Source organism: Miscanthus floridulus, chromosome 10 (genome assembly GCF_019320115.1).
Source record: "Miscanthus floridulus cultivar M001 chromosome 10, ASM1932011v1, whole genome shotgun sequence".
In the NCBI taxonomy this organism is placed as follows: domain Eukaryota; kingdom Viridiplantae; phylum Streptophyta; class Magnoliopsida; order Poales; family Poaceae; genus Miscanthus; species Miscanthus floridulus.
This window is the reverse complement of record NC_089589.1, coordinates 25230417-25251936: the sequence shown is the minus strand read 5'-3', so window position 1 is coordinate 25251936 and position 21520 is coordinate 25230417.

Sequence of the window (21520 nt, the reverse complement as noted above, 5' to 3'; positions counted from 1 at the left end):
CAGCTTTGAGCCCTTATTTGTTTGCTTTAGTGATGGATGAGGTCACAAGGGACATACAAGGGGACATCCCTTGGTGTATGCTTTTTGTGGACGATGTAGTGCTAGTTGATGAAAGCCGGACAGGAGTGAATCAGAAACTGGAGTTATGGCGGGAGACTTTGGAGTCCAAAGGTTTTAGACTTAGTAGAACTAAAACTGAGTATATGAGATGTGACTTCGGCACTACTACTCGGGAGGAGGAAGATGTTAGTTTGGAAGGTCAAGTAGTGCCTAGGATGGATACCTTTCAATATTTAGGATCAATGCTACAGAGGGACGGGGATATTGATGAAGATGTTAGCCATAGAATCAAAGCAGGGTGGATGAAGTGGCGGCAAGCGTCTGGTGTCCTATGTGACAAAAGGGTACCACAGAAGCTAAAAGGCAAGTTTTATAGGACGGCGATTAGACCTGCTATGTTGTATGGTGCAGAATATTGGCCTACGAAAAGACGACATATTCAACAGCTAAGTGTCGCGGAAATGCGTATGTTGTGTTGGATTTGCGGGCATACAAGAAGGGATCGAGTTCGGAACGATGATATACGTGAGAGATTAGGGGTAGCGCCAATTGAAGAAAAGCTTGTCCAACACCGGTTGAGATGGTTTGGACATGTGCAACAGAGACCTCCAGATGCACCGGTGCGTAGTGGAATCCTAAGTCAGGATAGTAACGTGAAGAGAGGCAGAGGAAGACCGAAGTTGACTTGGGTAGAGGCAATAAAAGGAGACTTGAAAGGATGGAATATACCCAAAGACTTAGCCTTAGATAGGAGTGCTTGGAAGACAGCTATTCATGTGCCTGAACCTTGACTGTTTCTGTTGGGTTTCAACTCTAGCCTACCCCAACTTGTTTAGGACTTAAAGGCTTTGTTGTTGTTGTAGTTGACGTGTGTGGCCCTTGTGTTGACTTTCCTCTGCTTGGGTTGTTGTTCGTCAGAGTTACACAGGTAGCGATCTGTTCGTTCAATACTTACCTGAAATTGCTTGCTCCATTAAGGCCACTTACCTCTAGATGTATGATTGGTTATATATATCTTTCTCAATCTATCATGCAGCATGTCTGGCAGTTGAGGTCATGGTTTGTGGCAGTTGAACTCGGGGCCAAGCCTGCGAGTAAGGAATAGAGGCCAAGCCTCTTGAGTGTTAGTGAGTTGTTAGGGGGAGTTGGTCTTTGTCAGTGTCAGCTATGCCGCACATGAAGAATGTGGGTGTGGTCCAGGGGACGACGATGGTAGCAGACATTCTCCCCCTTCATTAGTAAAAGACAAGGGGAAGGTAGTGCAGCCAGAGAGTGCTAGGAAGTGTAAGAGAGTTGACAGAGGAGCTCAGATTGTAGCTATGGCATCAGCAGTAGAAGTAGCAGAGAGGTGGTAGGAGTGGAGGACTTCACATTGGAGGTGCTCTGGTTCATCTTCAGAGCAGTGCAGAGACAGAGCCGCCACAGCAGCTAGAGATAGAGTAGCCAGATGCTAAGGAGCCTACACCAGAGACTAAGCAGCAGCGGCAGGCAACACCACTTCACCGGTCCACACATGCTCACACTCAAGTGACACCTAGGCCTAAGGGTCGAAGATGTGGTGGTCGGGTACCACGAGCAACAGCTGCACTAGGGCCTCCACCAGTGATACTATGACTTGGGGCCTATTGGAGTGTCCAAGGTTAGAGAGCTACGGTTTGTTGACTTGAAGCTATGGTGCCCGCGTGAGAGACACCTGGTGCCTCAAAGGGATTCTATACACCACTACACGAGGACTTCTATAGAGCTATGCTTCGTTCAGCCTTCCACCCACACCGAGTCTGTCCTCTTCAAACTATTATCAAGGCAGGTGGTTATCAGATCTATCCCTTCTTGACCTACCTGCCAGGCTTGGCTGATCTGGTGTGATGGTTAGGATCATATGTTGAGACCTAGGTCAGAGAGTTTTATGCTACACAATGGGTTCATCCGGATCATGAGTTCACATAGTTCGCTTTCTGAGGAGAGCCCCAGAGACTTTACACCTCAGCTATCAGAGAGAGGCTGTGACTTACAGAGTCCACTATGAGGTTACATAGTTTGTGCTATGGCACTATGGACCGGCTGAGACATCCTCACGGCGGACAACTTCCAAGCACAACTCAAGTGTCAGCTTGCTTCAGGCCACCCTTCAGAGATAGATCTCAACGCACGCCTAGTGACCTTACTCCTATCTACCATATTCTGAATGAGGTCATGAGGCGGTCCATTCTTCCCAGGGTCGGTGTTTACACCAAAATTTGGGAAGAAGAACTTGGGAACTCGAAGCCTCCAGGATTGTGTCATTAAGGAATCGATTAGATGTGAATCGGTATCAGCTGATTTAGACGTGATGTCAGAATCAGGTATTTTATAGATGATTTCAACAGACGGTGTCAATGGGCTATGCTTGAATGATGCTAGAAAGATGTGTCGGACTCTACAAATAAGGAAAATTAGGGTCCAAGTTATTGTTAAGTTAGGAAGTTTTCTTTTATTCCAAGAATTGTAATGAGTCGTGTTTGAGTAGGATTCATATTTAGGTTTCGAGTATAAATATTAGACCCTGGTTATTGTAAAAAATGAGCACTCAATCAATACAATCTTTTCGGCTTTCACCATCGCATTAGGAGTAGGAGTATTGTAGATCTCAACGAGTTCTTCAGTAAACAGGCCTTATAATCAAATTTTATGGCTGAAGAAGACATAGCCAAAATAGCCTTTAGGTGCCCTGGCGCAATCGGCTTATTTGAATTGGTTGTGATGACTTTTTGATTGAAGCTTGCTGGTGTAACTTATCCGAGGGCAATGAATTATATTTTCCATAGGTCGATCAGCAAGATTGTTGAAATCTATATTGATGATGTGGTGGTGAAATCCAAAGGGTGCAAAGAACATCTAGCTGATCTGCAAGAGACTTTGGAGTGCACAAGAAAATATGGTTTAAAGGTGAATCTTAATAAGTGTGCTTTTGAAGTGTCAGCTGGACAATTTTTAGGTTTTATGGTCCATGAGAGAGGAATTGAGATTGGTCCAAAAAGTATAAAAGCAGTTGATGAGGCAGTATCTCCAACTAATAAAATAGAATTACAATCTCTTCTTGGTAAGATTAATTTTATCAGAAGGTTTATTTCAAATATGTCAGAAAGGATTCTGACGTTTTCTCCTTTGTTGAAGTTGAAAATTGATCAAGAATTTAAATGGGGTGACGTACAACAAAAAGCATTTGAGGAGATAAAAGAGTATATGAAACCTCCACCTGTGTTGGTTCCTCCTCAGCAAGGTAAGCCTTTTAAGTTGTACGTGTCGGCCGATAGCCAAACAATTGGGTCGACCTTGATGCAAGAGTTTGAAGGAATGGAATGGGTTGTTTTCTATTTAAGTAGAAGACTTTTGGATCTAGAAATAAGATATTCTCCTATTGAAAAGTTATGCTTATGCTTATATTTCTCTTGCACTAAATTGTGACATTATTTATTATCGGCTGAGTGTATAGTTGTGTCTAAAGCCGATGTGATCAAACACATGTTATCAATGCCGATATTAAATAGAAGAATGGGAAAGTAGATTCTTGCATTATCATAATTTGATTTGAGGTATGAATCAGCTAAAGCAGTCAAATGGCAAGTGATGGCCGATTTTATTACTCAACATCATAAACCAAACATCGGCTATGTGGAACCTATGCCTCTACAAGTTTTGTTATTATTTGATGGATCATCGTGCAAGCAAGGTGGTGGCATTAGTATTGTTATTATTTTGCCTCGGGGGGGGGCAAGTTTTGAGTTTGTCTTTCAAACCAAACCAATGACCACCAATAGTCAAGCAAAATATGAAGCTATTCTTAAGGGACTTCAACTTCTTTAGGAAGTAAAGGCCGGGTCAATTAAAATATTTGGAGATTCACAGTTAGTTATTAATCTGTTGATCGACCTGTATGAATGTAAAGATGATATTATAAAGGGATACCATGATGAATGCCGAAAGTTACTTGAGAGTTTTCCTCTTACTTCCCTTCAGCATATTCTAAGAGCATAGAATCAAGAGGCCAATCGGTTAGCTCAGAATGCGTCAGGCTATCGAGTGTTCCAAGAAATCTTAAGTAGTGAGACCTTGGCTAATGATTGGAGAGTTGAAATAGACGATTACCTTAAAAATCTATCATAGAAGGTTACTAGAAATTTGAGATATAAATAGACTAAGTATGTTTTGTTGGATGATCAGTGGTATTACAAAACAGTCGATGAAGTTTTGCTTAAATGTTTAAGTCAAGAAGAAGAGTATTGATGGGAGAAGTACATGAAGGAATATGCAGAGCTCATCAATCGACTTATAAAATGAAATGGGTTATTTGTAGGTCTGGGTATTTCTGACCAACAGTATTAGCAGATTATTTTGAATATTACAAGGGGTGTCAGGATTGTCTATGCTTTGGTAATGTTTAGAAATCGCCAACATCAGCAATGAACCCAATAATTAAGCCATGGTCATTCTGAGGCTAGGGAATTGATTTAATTGGCTAGATTTTTCCACCTTCAAGTAGGGGGCACAAGTTTGTATTGGTAGCAATAGATTATTTTACTAAGTGTAACACCCTAAAAATTACTCTTTTTGAAATAGGGTTCAAAAGATTTAATTTGGTATTTTTGTGCTCATAAAAACATAGGAAATAATAATTTTCATTAAATTAAAATTTATCATAGGAATTTAGCAATATTTTTGTGCATACATGCCATTGCATTTTGTTTATTGTGATGAGTGGTTTGATCCAAATTAAAATTTATTTAAAATGTTTTTAAAAATGAATTTGAAAATGGCTTTGAAATAAAAGAAAAGAAAATTTGAAAATAAAAGAATTTAAAAAGTTGTAAAATTTATTTTTGGAAAACTTACCAAAATTTCTTATTTTTATTTGAATTAAAAAGTGTACTTTAAACCATATTCAAATTTGATTTGGTTTATATTTGAAATTGGTTTTGAAATAGAAAAATGGAAAACCTCTCTCCTCCTCCCTTCCTCTCCCCGTAGCCCAACAGCGGCCTGCTTCTTCCCCCTACACTCTCTCCTTAGGCTGGCCCACCGAGGCCCGTGCTGCACTCCCTCTCACCGCGCGCACCAGCCTAGCAACCGCGGTCCCTACCCCTGTCTCCATGTGTGGGGGAATAGACCCCCTATACCCTCATAGGTATACATGAGCCGCACCACCGGAGGTGGCCTAGCCCGCAAGATGAAGCGTGCGGAGCACGCTATATTATAATTGTACCAAGTTGGATACTTTACTTGTAACCTTGTCCCTTTGGAATATATAAGGAAGGGCAAGGGTCCCCCTAGGGGATAGATGATAACAGATCTCACCCCAGATCAATACAAATAACAGAGCACAGGACGTAGGGTTTTACTCCACACTGGCGACCTAAACCTGTATAAATCTTGTGTCTTGTGTCTCTATAACCATCTGGTTCCTGATTACATGCATCCTACCGATAATCTATCACCACGGGCACCCCCTCGGTGGACTACTGACTATATTTCGTCGATAGTGGCACGCTAGGTAGGGGTCCCCTCTAGGGGTTGTGCCCCTTTAGGGGTTGTGCGTGCTGGTCCTTTAGCGAGCCAGATGGGAATTTTCTTCACCAACATCGTCATCCGCGACAACTCAAGATACTACGGGCGAACTACGACGACGTGTTTTGTGGGTAGCTACCAATGTGCACGAAGTCAAACAGCAGCCCTAACATTTAGCACGGCATCCGACAAAGGTCGATCTGATCAATCATGGCCTAGTTGGTCCCACTTCGTCTCAAGGGACTGGCTTCCCTCCACGGTTGCCATGCATGAACAAAGAAGACATATACTTGTTGAAGCCATCGAAGTTGTTGTCGGCGGCCGGCGGCGCACGACCACGACTCCAAATAGGCAAGCAAGGGCACGTCCGAGTCCTAAGACAAGCGAATAAAGAATGAGATATATACATACATCTACAAAGTGCCATGCAAGCCGATTACCAAAAAGTCATGCAAGCTAAATATTGAAGACCATGCAAGGACAAAAACTCATACGTATGCATGTACGTGAGCCGTACATTACATACAGATTTGTTGCTGCTCTTCCACGTCTCCAACATGAGTTTGACTTCGTCCAAGCCCATCAAGTCATTCAAATTGATCATGCTATCAAGAAAGGTGGAGCCGAGCTGAAGCAAGCCGCTCAAGTCATCACGCAAGTCATGACAAGCTGCTAGCAAGCCACATTGAGCCATCAAGCGAGTCACTGAGCGAGCCGCATCAAACCACGTCAACCATGTCCCGAGTGGCTCCGCCGAGCTCCAACCATGTCGACCATGGGCCATGTCGACCACGTCCCGAGTGGCTCCATTGAGCTCCAACCACGTCGACCACGTCCCGAGCGGCTCTGCCGAGCTCCGACCACGTCGACCACGGACCACGTCGACCATGTCCTGAGTGGCTCCACCGAGCTCTGACCACCTCGACCACCAGACCATGTCACAATGATGATCGCCGCAAAGAACGACGCTATGACAACCGCAACCACCATCACAACAGGCCAAAAAGCACGAGGACCGGACAACTTTATCGCCATCGACTAGATTTCTATCCAAAGATAAGTACACTTCTAATATTTATATTTAATACAATTTTCATTACGACGTTTCTCCACAAACATCCTCGTCATGATTATTCTTCAAATAACGTTTGTCCATGTATACCATCTTAAAGATGACATACAGCTATACTTAATGCAAATCCTCGACCAGTCACGTTGATGCTCGATGTCTCTAGAAACGGCCCTGTCTACCGGCTCTCTCCACACATGTATGAACGTTCGCCCTCTGCGTTATGGGTCATCGGCAGGGCTCCTTAGCGATGCCTTCCTACACGCACATGGGCTCCGCGCTCCACACTACAGTGAAGCTAGCTAGGGCTGGAGGCTTAGCTACATACTACCTAGTCGGGCGGTTTATATTAAGTATAAACACAAACTCCATATTAACACTGATGTTTACAAAGCACTAACTACTTTATCACATCATGCTCATTTGCAAATGACTGATGAGCGTCATACACTATTTCTGCACCACTGATTTTTCTCCATAATTTATTATTTTGTACATCATGCACTACCGTTCTATATATTTATATTGTAGGGATCTCGAGCTATGCTCAGGGACTTTGTCGTTTGCCTCTCGACTTGCGCTCGAGGACTGGCGCACCACTCTCCGACCACAGTTTGGACTTCGCCGCTCACCCATTGACCTGTGCTCGGGGAATGCCCCGACCAATCTCTGACCACAGCTCGGGGACTTCACGTCTCGACTACATGTGACTGGCGTCTCGCTTACAGTTGGGATATTTTTTTCTTGTTTAGACCTTGCTACAAGGCTCATACCTCGCCTTCCAGCAAGCTCGGGGACTACATGCCTAGATCACCTACTACCAGGTTCGGGGACTAAGTAGGTACACTTCACCGCAAGGTGAATGTGCTCATTCTGATGGTTCAAACGCCTCCGATTCTACAAGGACGACCGTGTCTCTTTTTGACTTAGAGTCAAAGTGGGCACACTTCGGGGGAAATATTTTTCAAATTTTATCTTGAGCCCCTTACATCCTTCTGGCAAGCTCAAGACGGTGCTACTCGAAGGATACAAGGTGCTCAGGGACTAGCTGTGGGGGAATAGACCCCCTATACCCTCATAGGTATACATGGGCCACACCACCGGAGGTGGCCCAGCCCGCAAGATGAAGCGTGCAGAGCACGCTATATTGTAATTGTACCAAATTGGATACTTTACTTGTAAGCTTGTCCCTTTGGAATATATAAGGAGGGGCAAGGGCCCCCCTAGAGGACAGATGATAACAGATCTCACCCTAGATCAATACAAATAATAGAGCACAGGATGTAGGGTTTTACGCCACACTGGCGGCATAAACCTGTATAAATCTTGTGTCTTGTGTCTCTGTAACCATCTGGTTCCTCATTACACGCATCCTACCGATAATCTACCACCACGGGCACCCCCTCGATAGATTGCCGACCATATTTCGTCGACACCACGCTCTATCTCTCTGTTAGCCCAGTCCTACCTTGTCAGTCCCTCCCCTAACCTCGCGCTCATCCTTGCACCGGACTCTACACCGCCATCGTGTAGGAGTCCGTTGCCGCCCTGTTACTCATGATTTGGCGTGCACCCCACACCATAGCCCCCTTATAAGCCAGAGCCCCTACATCGCATTGCCCCCATCCATCCCTATCATGAGCTGCCGCCTCCACCCGAGCTCACTGCGTGCCGCAACCCTAGCCGCCGTCCGCCACCGCTGACCGGCTTCACCGTCGTCCAATCATTGACCAGAGCTCCTCCCGAAGCTGCACATGATGGTAACCAAGACGCCCGTGCAGTCCATGCCCTTCCTCTCTCTCTCTCTCTCTCTCAAGCTTGCCCTAGTACCACCATAGTTTTCAAGCCACCCCGTCATCGTCACCACCATCTCCAGTGCCTTAACTCCTTCGTCGACCTCACAGATAAGTTCATAGTAGCCTCCACCATCATCCCGTGTTTTTCTCATGGCTTTTGGATGTCTAGTTTGGAAACCCGAGTGTCGCCGGTGACTCCCTCGCCATTGACCATGGCGCGCCGCCTTGCTAGAGCGCTGCCCCGGCAACCATCTCCCCCCGTATGCCCATAGCCGTCCATCTCTCCACCGATGGCTCAGATTAGATCACTGCGTACCGGTTCGTCTTCGGTGCACAACACAGTATGGACCAAGCGCACCATCCACGTCAGTGGTTCACCATAGACTAGCCAATCAGAGACCGCCACCTGTCACCACGTGTGCACCACGCCAGCGACCGTGCTAACTGGGGAGACATTTTGCTAAAGAGACCCTAGCTTTTCCAGAAATCAACCTGCCATCCTCAGTAGTTCAAAAGTAATTAAAAATATGCCCCTAGTTTATCTGTTTTCACTCCTAGACTTTTTCAAAAATGACAGCCAGTCCACAGGACTATTTTAATTCGGTTTTTAATTATTTTTAATATGGAATTGATTTCAAAATATTTACTGAATTTCCATTGATCTTATTTTATGCATAGTTTCTTTGTTTTAACTCTGATTTGATCTGTTCAAGTTGTGTTAGATTTGTAATTGAGTAATCTACATGTTCAAGCTACTGTTAAATATATTTTCAACTTTTGGAATTCAAGGTTAGATTTAATCTATTATTTTATTAAAGGAAATCTTGTTTAATTCATAACTTCTTTGTTATAGCTCCGATTAGAGTGCTCTTTGCGTCTATGTGTTCATAGGGAGATGTAGATTTGTTTTACAAACTTTTCATCCTAATTTTATGTTTGGTGTGTTGTTCTAATTTAGATCTATTGTTTGCTTCGTTTATGATTGCATGGATGCTTGTGTGGTGCTTTATGATCATGTCCAGTCGGTTAGCTTTGCGTTGGTGATATAAAAGAAATTGGTGATCCAGAAGAAGTCCTTTAGAGGTTACAATTCAATAGAAGGATCTGAGTTTAAGGCAATTATAGCATGAGATCTTTCTTGTTGTCCTATTCACCTTAATATCATTTTAATCATATGCATGTGTCTACCTTGGCAACCGTAGTAATTTTCTTAACTATTTGATATCCTAGATTCCTTGATTCCTATGGGTTATTGCATTGGGTAGTATGATGCTAGTGCTCAACTACAACCATGATCTTGCAACATGACTAATGGAATATGCAACAAACATTAAAAGATGCTTTTTAGCAACATGGAACATGGGGGCTAGAGCATTGGGCTATTTTATGGTGCTCTAGATTCCTGTCCCTAAGGACTTATCTGTAAGTGATCATCTAAGACTTATAGTACAACTATGAGGGCTACATAGCTCTAGCTTTAGCTCAGTATGAGGACCTTTTCTAGCTTGTTAGAAGTTACCTTTATGGCATAAGAACGGCTTGCCAAATCGGTTATAGGAAAGCCTCTACTCTTATGTTTATAGCCATGATGGAATTGTGCCATTCGACAGCGGGTCCTATATCTGTTTGTCAAGTGAATCTAGCGGCCCTAACTTTTTAGATGAACCTTAGAAAGGCTTCATAGTAAACCCTGCTAACCTTCCTTGGTAGTGGGTCAAGAGGTTGGCCGCCTCGGGTGAAAGGATAAATCATGACTCATAGTGAAAGTGTACAACCTCTGTAGAGTGTAAAACCGGTATATTAGGGGTGCTCATGGTCACGAGTGGCCTTGGAACCCTTATGGAATAGATGATGATACTATTGATGAAAAATGCTCACTAATGATTACTATTTATGCTATTCATTATTCATGTTTACCTGATCATGTGTTTATATGGGCTTGTGAGAAACTTGTTGCTACTCCTATTCTAAAATTATGACAATTAAAAGCTAATCATAGTTGAACCAGTGTCAGCCTTTTGAGCCTCATGAACCCCATGTTATATTTGTTGAGTACGACATGTACTTACGCATGCTTTACTTTTTAAATCTTTGGAAAAATCCCGGATGGGTACCAGAATGCTAGAGTTTGGAGGAATTAGGCTTGTGATCAACCAGTCAGTTGTCCTTATGGAAGTGGAGTCCTCACCTGAAGATCAGAGTTGTCTTTCCGCTGTCTATACTCTGAGGTTGTATTCTTTATACTAATACGCTTGTAATAAGCATTGTCTTATGATATTACCCTTATTTGTAGCTATATGTGAGATTTGATTTCCTGGGCTCACATATGGTGTGTATCTGGTTTTGTTCTTAAAACCAGGTGCTACACTAAGTGGGTTGAGGCGATTCCTTTGAAAACTGTAACTTCAAAGAATATGGTTGATTTTGTCAGAGAGCATATTGTTTATCGTTTTGGGATTCCTCAAACCATTACTACTGATCATGGGACAATGTTCACATCAGAAGAATTCAGAAATTTTGCTGCTAGTATGGGAATTAAATTACTAAATTCTTCTCCTTATTATGCTCAAGCTAGTATCCAGGTAGAGGCATCCAATCAAATTTTGATTAAGTTGATTAAGAAGAAAATTGAAGAGCAACCAAGGAAATGGTACCTGACACTTAATGAAGCATTGTGGGCATATAGGATGACTTGCCATGTATCGATTAAATCATCACCTTATGAGTTAGTATATGGGCATAATGCAGTTCTTCCTTGAGAGATTTAGACTGGATCAAGATGTGTTACATTGCAAAATGATTTGACAGCTGAAGTCTATAAAAACCTTATGATGGATGATTTAGAGGACTTAAGTTGTCATCGGTTGCGCGCTCTTGAAAATATTGAGGCCAATAAATTATGGGTTGCAAGGCATTATAATAAAAAGGTCAAGAACAAACAGTTTTGTGAAGGAGAGTTAGTTTGGAAAGTAAATTGCTGATTGGGTCTAAAGATAGCTGGTTTGGCAAATGGTCACCTAATTGGGAAGGTCCTTATCGGATTAAATGTTGTGCGCCTGGCAATGCTTATATTTTGGGAACGCTAGAAGGGGAAGAGGAGTTTGATAGAGCAATCAATGGAAAAATTCTAAACAAATATTATGCTAGCGTTTAGATTAATACTTGATAGCCGATTTGTTTAGTCAATGGCTCTAATAGCAAGTACTAGGAGGGTATCGCCTTTAGTTTTAAAAAAATAAATCGAAGGGGTAAAAGCCGATACGATATGTATCGACTATAGAGCAAAAACACACAAGGACAATCATGATTCATATTATGGCAGTTTTCATAGATGAATTCATAAGGAAAAGGCAAAAACTTTATTCATTCATCATTCACTCCTAATACAAACTAATCGAACACCTTGTTCACAACATCTTGGGCTGGTGTGAAATCTACAATGGCCATCGTGTCATCGTCGAAATCCTCAATCAGCTCCTTATGCACATCGGGATCATCGGCCATTGGGAAGCCCAAATCCATGGCGCGGATGCCATGCCTGGTCTGGACTAGCGCCGCGGCCAGAGCCACTGTTGTGCCACGATGAACGCCATGGAGGGCAATCTTCTAGGCGTGTGCAGGTATGTCATGCAGATGGTTGATGAGCAGAGGGCCCTGGGCGTTGATGGCTATCGTATCTGCATTCACCGCCAGTTGGAGGTTTTCCAACTGTACCATTAGGGCTAGCAATCAAAGAGGCAAGAAGATTGTTAAGAAAGGGCAGTCAAGATAAGAATGAGAGTTTTCTTAGAACTAAGCTTACCTGCCACCATGGCATCAGACTCGGCCAACCTCACCCGAGCGACATTGGTTTCCTCCTCTACGGCGAGGAGGGCAACCTGGGAAGCCTCGAGACAGATCTCAAGCTAACCGTTTTCCCGAGTTGCCTCAGAATAATGGTCCTTGGTAGCCCTCCACTCTCGGAAGAAGCACCGGGCGTCGTCACTGGTGTACGAGTCGGAGGAGTCCGATGACGAGTCCGACAAGGGGGCGGCAACAAGCGCATCATTGGAGGGCTCGCTGGCCCTATGAGGAGGAAGGAGTCTATTATAAAAGACAAATCTATTGACAAGTTAGAGGATGATTCATTTCTTTGAGCAGAGGGTGTTTGGTTTTACCTCATGCGGCGGAGGTGCTGGTTCATTGGCATCTCCTCCTCCAGGGTCTCCTCCACTGCACGCTTGCCACGATTATTTTCGCTGGCCATGGGTGCTGGTTTAGATTTTGAGAGGAGAAGAGGAAACCACTATAGGGTTCTTGAAGGTAGAAGGACACGAGAGAATAGCTTTGCCTTCTTTGACCTTGGTCAGCATTTCTTGCTTCTTCTGTTTGATAACATTGGGGATCTGAGTCAAGTTGGACTCATGACGTTCGCTGGTGGCTTTCACACTTTCAAGTTCATTTTCAAGCTTAGCATGCCTAACTCTCAGCTGATTTAGTTTTGGTTCAATTTTGGAAGAAGAATTCTTCAAATTGTCGATTAGTTTTGCTAATTCTTTGGCTTCCTATTTGTTAGAGTTCTTTTTGTCCATCAAAGCTTCACGGTCAATCAGATTTCTTTGAGTCTCTTTCACATTGGGGGCTTGGTCTTTCATATTGGATATAGGTATCAAGGCCTCAGCAAGATTTGGGGTCAAATTATCCTTGATGGCCAAGAAGATTCTTCTCATTGGGTCTGCATCCTGGACCCAATTGGCTATATTTCCCTCGAGCATTGGTAGCATGTCTTTTAGTCGATTTTTGGTCTCATTTGATAAAGTCTCTTGGGAAGAAATGACTGATGAGCTAATCTCACTTTCATCTATGTACTCTTCAAAGTTGAAGGAGTAGCTCAGTGCTGGAGAACTAAGTGCCTACATGTGAACAAAAGGAATCTTATTAAAAATGGCAAATGGGTTGACAATGAGATGAATGGTGAGGGGAACACAGTACCTTTCTGGAAGAGTCTAGTTGAGGAGAAGGAACAGCCGATGAAGTGCCAACATCTTTTTCAACATTTGGTTGAATCGGCTCTAGACTTTTGATGCTAGTGTCTGCAGGCATCAAGAAGTTTTTTTTGGTTTATATTTGTTATAAAAGGACAAGAATGAGCATATGAATTTCTTACCATCGACTATTTGCTGAGTTGGAGAATCAATGGTTTGGGTATCAGCATCAATAGGATCATCTTCAACCGTTGGATTTTTAGACCTTTGCTCTTTGTACTGATGTTTTCTCAGGTGGTGTCTGATAAAGGAGAATGATCAGAGAAGAGTGAGGAGTACATAAGATTAAAAGGCTTGAGGAGATACCTTGGTAGCATCAGGAGGTGAAGTAGAGAGGTTCACATCTTCTGCTATTATGGGTCTGTTAGAAGCATCGGTTATTTCAATTGTAATAGGCTCATTAGGAGGATTAGCCGATGAGAGGTTGGTAGACGCCGATTCAAATGCCTAGGACAACAATTTGGCACCCAAGGCAGATTGAGATGCAATAGTCGATGGCTACCAAGAAAGGAATTGAATTAGAAGTTGAATATCATTTTAAAAGGAAAGATAAGTTAATTTACCTAAGCAACTGATGACTTTGTTCTGCAAAGTCTCTTCCCAGTGGTGGTTTTCTGAGTTACACCTTTGGTTGCCTTGCGTTTTGAAGACTGATATGTGAGTATTGTTGGGGCAACAGGGGTTTTCATCAATTGTTCTAGAGTGGGTGCAATTGATCCCATTCTCGAGGCTAGACATGGTGGATAATATTCTATGGGATATCCTTTTCTGTCCACACTTGGCGGATCAAATTCAGTATCCTACCAAAGAATTTGTTAGATGAATTGATAGGAGAACTTGTTGGATAATCCTTCTGAAAGAAAAGTAGTAAGTTACCTCACTATGAGAAACAAACTCTTCATCCAGGGCCAAATAGTTGGGATGAATTGGACCGCAGAAGAGGTGAGAGTGCCATTCTTGCCACCAGAAATCAAACAAATTTGAGGAGAAGATAGCTCTTGTCCATTCATGTAGGCAAAGAGAAGGAAGGTCTGATCCCAGTTAAAAAACTCTAGAGGCTTCCATCATCTCACTGATACATTCTCTTAGCTTTAGAATGTTCCTAAAGAATAGCCAAGGTGGTAGTTGACCAAGGCTGAATTGATGGGCCTCAAAAGAAGGATTATAGAATTAATAAGTTGGGAGATTATCTAGGAGAAAAGAACCAGTAGCCATTTTGCCACGGCCATGGCGAAATTTGGTTGGCAGTACACAGGGATTGATAATACAACTAAAAATTGTAGCAGCTGTTTCTTCTGAGCAACCTGATTCAAACCGAAATTTGACTAGCAAAACTAGTTCATTGTCTTCATCTTCATCATAAGGTAGCCAAGTCAAGATGTTTGCATCAAACCCTTTGTAAAATTTCTTGAAAAGGTGGTCTACATCAACAACAATTGTTATGGCTAATGCAGCTTCACCATAATTCATACATTGTCGAGTTCTTCCTTCTTTTCCATTATAATCTTCAGCAAAGTTGGAAGAAGGGAAGCTCAGATTCTTGAGATTGGGTCTTACAATCTTATGCACGTACAGGTTCAGCCATAATTGTATTAACCACCAAGGGCCACTGATGGTATGCACTGGTTCATTTTTTAGCAATTGGGCAGGTACTTGGTGCATCAGATGATAAGCAAATCCCAGCAGATATTTTCCAAGGGGGATTTCATTACCGGTTGCTAAATGCTTTGCCAAGTATTTATGATTATGGGTTGGACCATAGGATGACCCACAAAAGATGAATTTTTCCAGCCACATATTCAAGAAAGCTACATGTTCTCTTTCATCAACAGTCGATCCATCCTCAATATGATTCAAAATGTAACATGCCCATCCTGTGCAGTCTGATATTTTGGCTAATTTCTTAGATCCAGCATTTAAGAAATCATAAGGTTACATTGACTCTGTTATTCTAAGGCCAGTTAACATGTAGATGTCGACCAAAGTAATGGTCATTGGACCGTGACAAAAAATGAAAGCATTCAAAGTGTTGGACCAAAAATAAGATGCAGAGATCACGAGTGAATTATTTTTCTCCATTCCAGACAGTGAGAGTGTCAGGCATTGGTTTAAATCAGAAATTTCCCAATCTTCAGCTTTTTTCTGATACCCTGAGAACCAATCTCTCCATCCTTTAGGCATTTTGGGCCAGTTTCTAAAAGGAGTTTTGGTGTTCCATGAAGATAAATCTATTATAGATTATTTGAAGGGGATTCAGTTGGTTTCATGGTTGATAAAATCAGATGGATCAGAATCGCCCATAGGTCTAAGATAATAGGCATTAGGAACGACAGCTAATGGAATCAAAATTTTGTTTCTCATTTCCTAGAAACCAGTTGAGATGGATTTAAGAAGAAGGGAAAGTGCGGACTAGTGGCTTACACTTGAAAGGCAGAAGTTTGAAGGCATACTTTAGGAACGTGGTCGCTGGTTGCCATTGTAGCCAAAATGGGTCTGAATCTGAGGAAGGTTACTTGAACGATAGCTTGGTAGAGCAGAGGATTTGCTAGGGTTAAGGCTTTGGTGGTGGCGGCTTTGACTGTTGAAGTTTGCTCGTGAAAGAAGGGGAAAGTAAGCTGGCCGAGCGAGCTAGAAATGATATTGTTGGGGTATTATATAGAATTTGACCCGAGAGATCAGGAGCCACGTGTTTATTTTGGAATGAGAGGTTGCAACACGGTGAATAGATGAAAAAGAATTTTGGAATAAAATCATTTTTATCCCAAAATTAGGGGGCATGTGTTTACACCAAAATTTAGGAACAAGAACATGGGAACTCGAAGCCTCTAGGATTGTGTCATCAAGGAATCGATTAGATGTGAATCGATATCAGCTGATTTAGATGTGATGTCAGAATCGACTATTTTATGGATGATGTCATCAGACAGTGTCAATGGGCTATACTTGAATGTCTCTAGGAAGATGTGTCGGACTCTATAAATAAGGAAAATTAGGGTCCAAGTTATTGTTAAGTTAGGAAGTTTTCTTTTATTCCAAGAATTGTAATGAGTCGTATTTGAGTAGGATTCATATTTGGGTTCTGGGTATAAATATAAGTTAGTTATCGATCTGTATTGTAGTTTTTGAGGCTGCATCAGCTGATTGATCTCTTACCAATCACAATATAGATCCAAGTTATCGATCTTATGTTAAATAACTTGTTGTTTAATACAATACCACTAGTTATCAAATCTGCTAAGATTAGTAAGATTTTCCTTGTTGTTTTTGGTTGATTCACTAGTTATCGATCTTGTTACAATTAATGTTTCATTAATTATAACAAAATTATCTAATTGAGATAGAGATAGATCGGCATCATACCATCTTAATTGGTCGTCCTCTGATCTGATCACACTTCAAATCTTATAATTGATGGCCCAATTTTGCTAGATCGGCTATTTTATCTCTATTCCAATCAAACATAGTATACATCCAAAGACATGTTTCAAAATTGAATAAAGTCACTTGTTAATGAGATCTAATCTAATGACACTACCATAGCTGCATCGATCCGGTCGAACCTCACTGGTAAGACTTTAGACTAGAAATTATCGATTAGTGGTCTTATTCATGATCAAGATATGTACTCTATTTGTTTGCTATAACTGCATCGGCTATTTTAGCCGATTTGCCTATACTCTCACGCATATAGTATGTTTTCATGAATCTGTCAACATATAGATGGTTTTATAGATTCTTTGGCTTTAGTTTATTATCATTATCATAGCTGCATCGATCTGATCGAACCTCACAATTGATGATAATAGATTAGACTCAAAACTATTTGTAGATTCATTTATATTACACAGTCGATTTGTTCACATGTTATACTCCTTTCATCAAACTTATCGGCTCGGTGCTTTATATCGATCATATTCCATTTAGCCGATGATGCTTTCTGATGTTCCATGAGCATCGGTTATTTTGATTCATATCATTATCATTTAATATTAGCCGATAATCTTTGATTCAAAGATCTTCATTTTATGGATACACTGGCTATTGACTATTTAGTCGATAGCCTCATTGAATCGGCTATCTAGTCTTATATTTGGAACTTTTTGGTGCAATACCGACATGTTCCACCTTAAATTACTGATAAGATTTTCTCTCCTTGTCAATTGCAGGTCAAATTGACTGGCACGTCATTGGGTTTTCAGAATTGGCTAGTTCTGTGTTGAAGCCAAGAAGATCTCTGGTCTCGTTCCACTTAGATCTTCTGGCTTGCTATGTGTTTATCACATTGCCACATTTTTGTGTCAACAATTGGATTCAAGGAAGGCTTGACCAACCTTCAGTAGTGGCTACTTGGTGCTCTAGCTTCACAATCTCCATTTGATGTGTTCGATGTTATTATTTCAGAGATGGAGGACACCATAGTAGAGGGCATTAGGTCTTACAGCCTACTTCCTAGGGAGCTAGACCATGGAGCCCACTTGAGTGAGTTGATGGAGTCGATTATAGAGTTTCTAGTTTACAGGATGACTTCGGTAGCTACAGATGCTCGACATGGGGGGCTAGCTGAGAGATAGTCCCATCGTGTAGGCAGAGAGGCAGAGGCCAAGACTATTGCAGAGCAAGATGAGGCCATCAGGGCTATTAGGCATGCAGAGCTTGAGCAGCTTGATGTTCAGGAAGATCCGACAGACAGCTCTGATGAGAATTATCAACTGATTCCCCAGATGCCTCCCTGTTCACATGACCACGAGCCAGGAGGTTCTAGTTCCACTCTAGCACAGTCACCGTCTATGGACCCAGCACTCCTTGCTATACTTGAGTGCCAGACCAATGCATAGGTGGAGCAGACTACCAGGCTGACCACCATGATAGAGAACCAGGAGACCCGCTTCATGACTTTCATGGCACAACATCAGGCCAGGACTGATCAAATTCACCTCCAGACTTAGTAGGACAGGGCGATACAGTATGATTTTGTGGAGCATATCCTCAGGTTCACTGGAGCTCCAGCGTTCATCCCTCTAGTCCAGCAGTTTGGTCCTACAGCGACCACGACCCCAGTGGTTGTGTCCAGTGGACTTCAGAGTTAGGGGCAGCAGTTCATTAGTCTGTATGACTCTCCTGGATTCTAGGTTTCACAATTCTTCGCTACTCCAGTCCTAGGGTAGGCACAGGGTTTATCAGCTCAGCAGTAGGTCACCACAGGCTTTGCACCTAGTCGGTTTGCTTCGGTGCTCATCTTAGACGAACCAGTTTCCAGAGACCTATCGGCAACATTTAGCGAGATCACAGGGCACCCCACTTCAGGTGCTAGTTCCAGCTGTAGGGATGACTGAGACACTCCCTTCTTTAGTCACTTTGTCTAAGCACCCGCCGCCAGTGAGTCAGCTTCCTATAGTGGCTCCTACGACAGAGACAGCGACAACCGTGGCTCCCGTCCTTATAGAGTTAGCCTCAGAGCCATAGGGTCCAGCTATAGGTGCAGCTTCAGAGTCATAGCAGGCCGACCCAGCTCAAGAGGCTGCTTCTCAGGGTTCAGATTCAGAAGTTGACCTGACTCAGTTCGAGCTAGCACAGCATGCCTTAGCGCCCGATTTGTCTGCTTCATCCCCACCGACCGACCACTACTGGAAACCGGCGATTTGCCGAGTGCCGAGGCTTTGCCGAGTGTATTTTATCGGGCACTCGGCAAATACCGTGTTTGCCGAGTGCCAAATAAAATACACTCGGCAAACAAAAACACACGGCAAAATACGTCTTTGCCGAGTGTTTTTTTCTGGCACTCGGCAAAGAAGCTTTTTGCCGTGTGCATTTTTTTTTGCCCTCGGCAAATTATTTTTTCGAAGCAATTTTTGAGGCCCTAAATGAATTCAAATGAAAAACTTTTCAACTACAAAGTTGTATAACTTCTCAAGATCTACAAAGTTTATTTTGGTCATTTCTTCATTTGACAAAGCGACAATAACGTTGTTCATAAAATCTACATATCTCATATCTCTTATATTAATTTCATGAAAGTAGAAGATACATATATAAGATTTGTGAACAATGTTACTACCACTACGTCGGATGAACAAATGACCAAAATAAACTTTATAGATCTTGATAAGTTATGAAATTTTGTAGTTGGCAACATTTTGATTTGAAATCATCTTGTCATGCAAAAACGACGTTTGAATTTGAAAATTTTAAAATTTGAATTTTTCAAACGACCTCGGATGAAAAAACTTCCTAAATGAAAATTGTAGATCTCCAAAAGTTATGAAACTATGTAGTTGACAACTTTTTGATTTGAAATCATCTTATCATGCAAAACTATGTTTGAATCTCTCAAATTTAAAATTCAAATTTTTCAAACGACCTCGGATGGAAAAACTTACTAAATGAAAATTGTAGATCTCAAAAAGTTATGAAACTTTGTAGTTGACCACTTTTTGATTTGAATTCATTTAGGGCCTCAAACAAGCAATTTACTCTCAGTTTGCCGAGTGCCTTTTTTCTAGCACTCGGCAAAGCCGTATTTTGCCGAGTGCCTATATTTTGGCACTCGGCAAAGAGGTATTTTGCCGTGTGCATTTTTTTGGCCCTCGGCAAATCAGTTTTTCGAATCAATTTTTGAGGCCCTAAATGAATTCAAATGAAAAACTTTTCAACTACAAAGTTGTATAACTTCTCAAGATCTACAATGTTTATTTTGGTCATTTCTTCATTTGACAAAGCGACAATAACGTTGTTCATAAAATATACATCTCTCATATTAATTTCATGAAAATAGAAGAGAGATATATATGATTTGTGAACAATGTTACTACCACTATGTCGGATGAACAAATGACCAAAATAAACTTTGTAGATCTTGAGAAGTTATGAAATTTTGTAGTTGGCAACATTTTGATTTGAAATCATTTTTCATGCAAAAACGACGTTTGAATTTGAAAATTTTAAAATTTGAATTTTTCAAATGACCTCGGATGAAAAAACTTCCTAAATGAAAATTGTAGATCTCCAAAAGTTATGAAACTATGTAGTTGACAACTTTTTGATTTGAAATCATCTTATCATGCAAAACTACGTTTGAATCTCTCAAATTTAAAATTCAAATTTTTCAAACGACCTCGGATGGAAAAACTTACTAAATGAAAATTGTAGATCTCAAAAAGTTATGAAACTTTGTAGTTGACCACTTTTTGATTTGAATTCATTTAGGGTCTCAAATAAGCAATTTACACTCGGTTTAGTATAATATATTAGGAACTAAAACGGAATCTAGACACAAGTGACAGTGTGGTATAGTGGTAGAGGAGGTTTGTGCGCAGCGGGAGGTCTTGGGTTCGAATCCCGTCGGCCGCGTAGCCGTGAAATTTACGCGAAAAAAGCCGGAGATGGATGGGCGCCGACCGGTGGGGGCCTCCACCAATTAAAAAAAAATTCATTTTTTTTGGGTAAAAATTCCCATTTTTTCGGCTTTTTTTTCGGTTCGAACTTTGCCGAGTGTCGGCACTCGGCAAAGGCTTTGCCGAGTGCCCGACAAAAGACACTCGGCAAAGACGTCTTTGCCGACTCTTTTTTTTGCCGAGTGCTCTTTGCCGAGTGCAGCACTCGGCAAAGCCTTTGCCGAGTGCAAATTGGGCTTTGCCGAGTGCCCCTGGCACTCGGCAAATTCACTGAGTCCGGTAGTGGACCCTTAGGTTTTGGTGCTTGACGTCAAACACAACTGCAGATGCCCTCTTTGCCGAGTGCTGGGGGCACTCGGCAAAGGCTTTGCCGAGTGCCGCACTCGTTGCCGAGTGCCGCACTCGTTGCCGAGTGCCGCACTCGGCAAAGGTCTCCTATCACATGTGATGATGTCCTGGTTTGTGAACACCATACGTGATGACGTCCTCCAAACGTTTTCAAATTTTTACCACCGCATATGCATGTGATATCACGACATCTCGCCAAGTTTCATGATTTTCGGGATTCGTTTGAATTTTATAGAATTAAATAACCACTCGCACGCAAGTTTGCGACGTTGCCCCGTGAGCACGTTGATC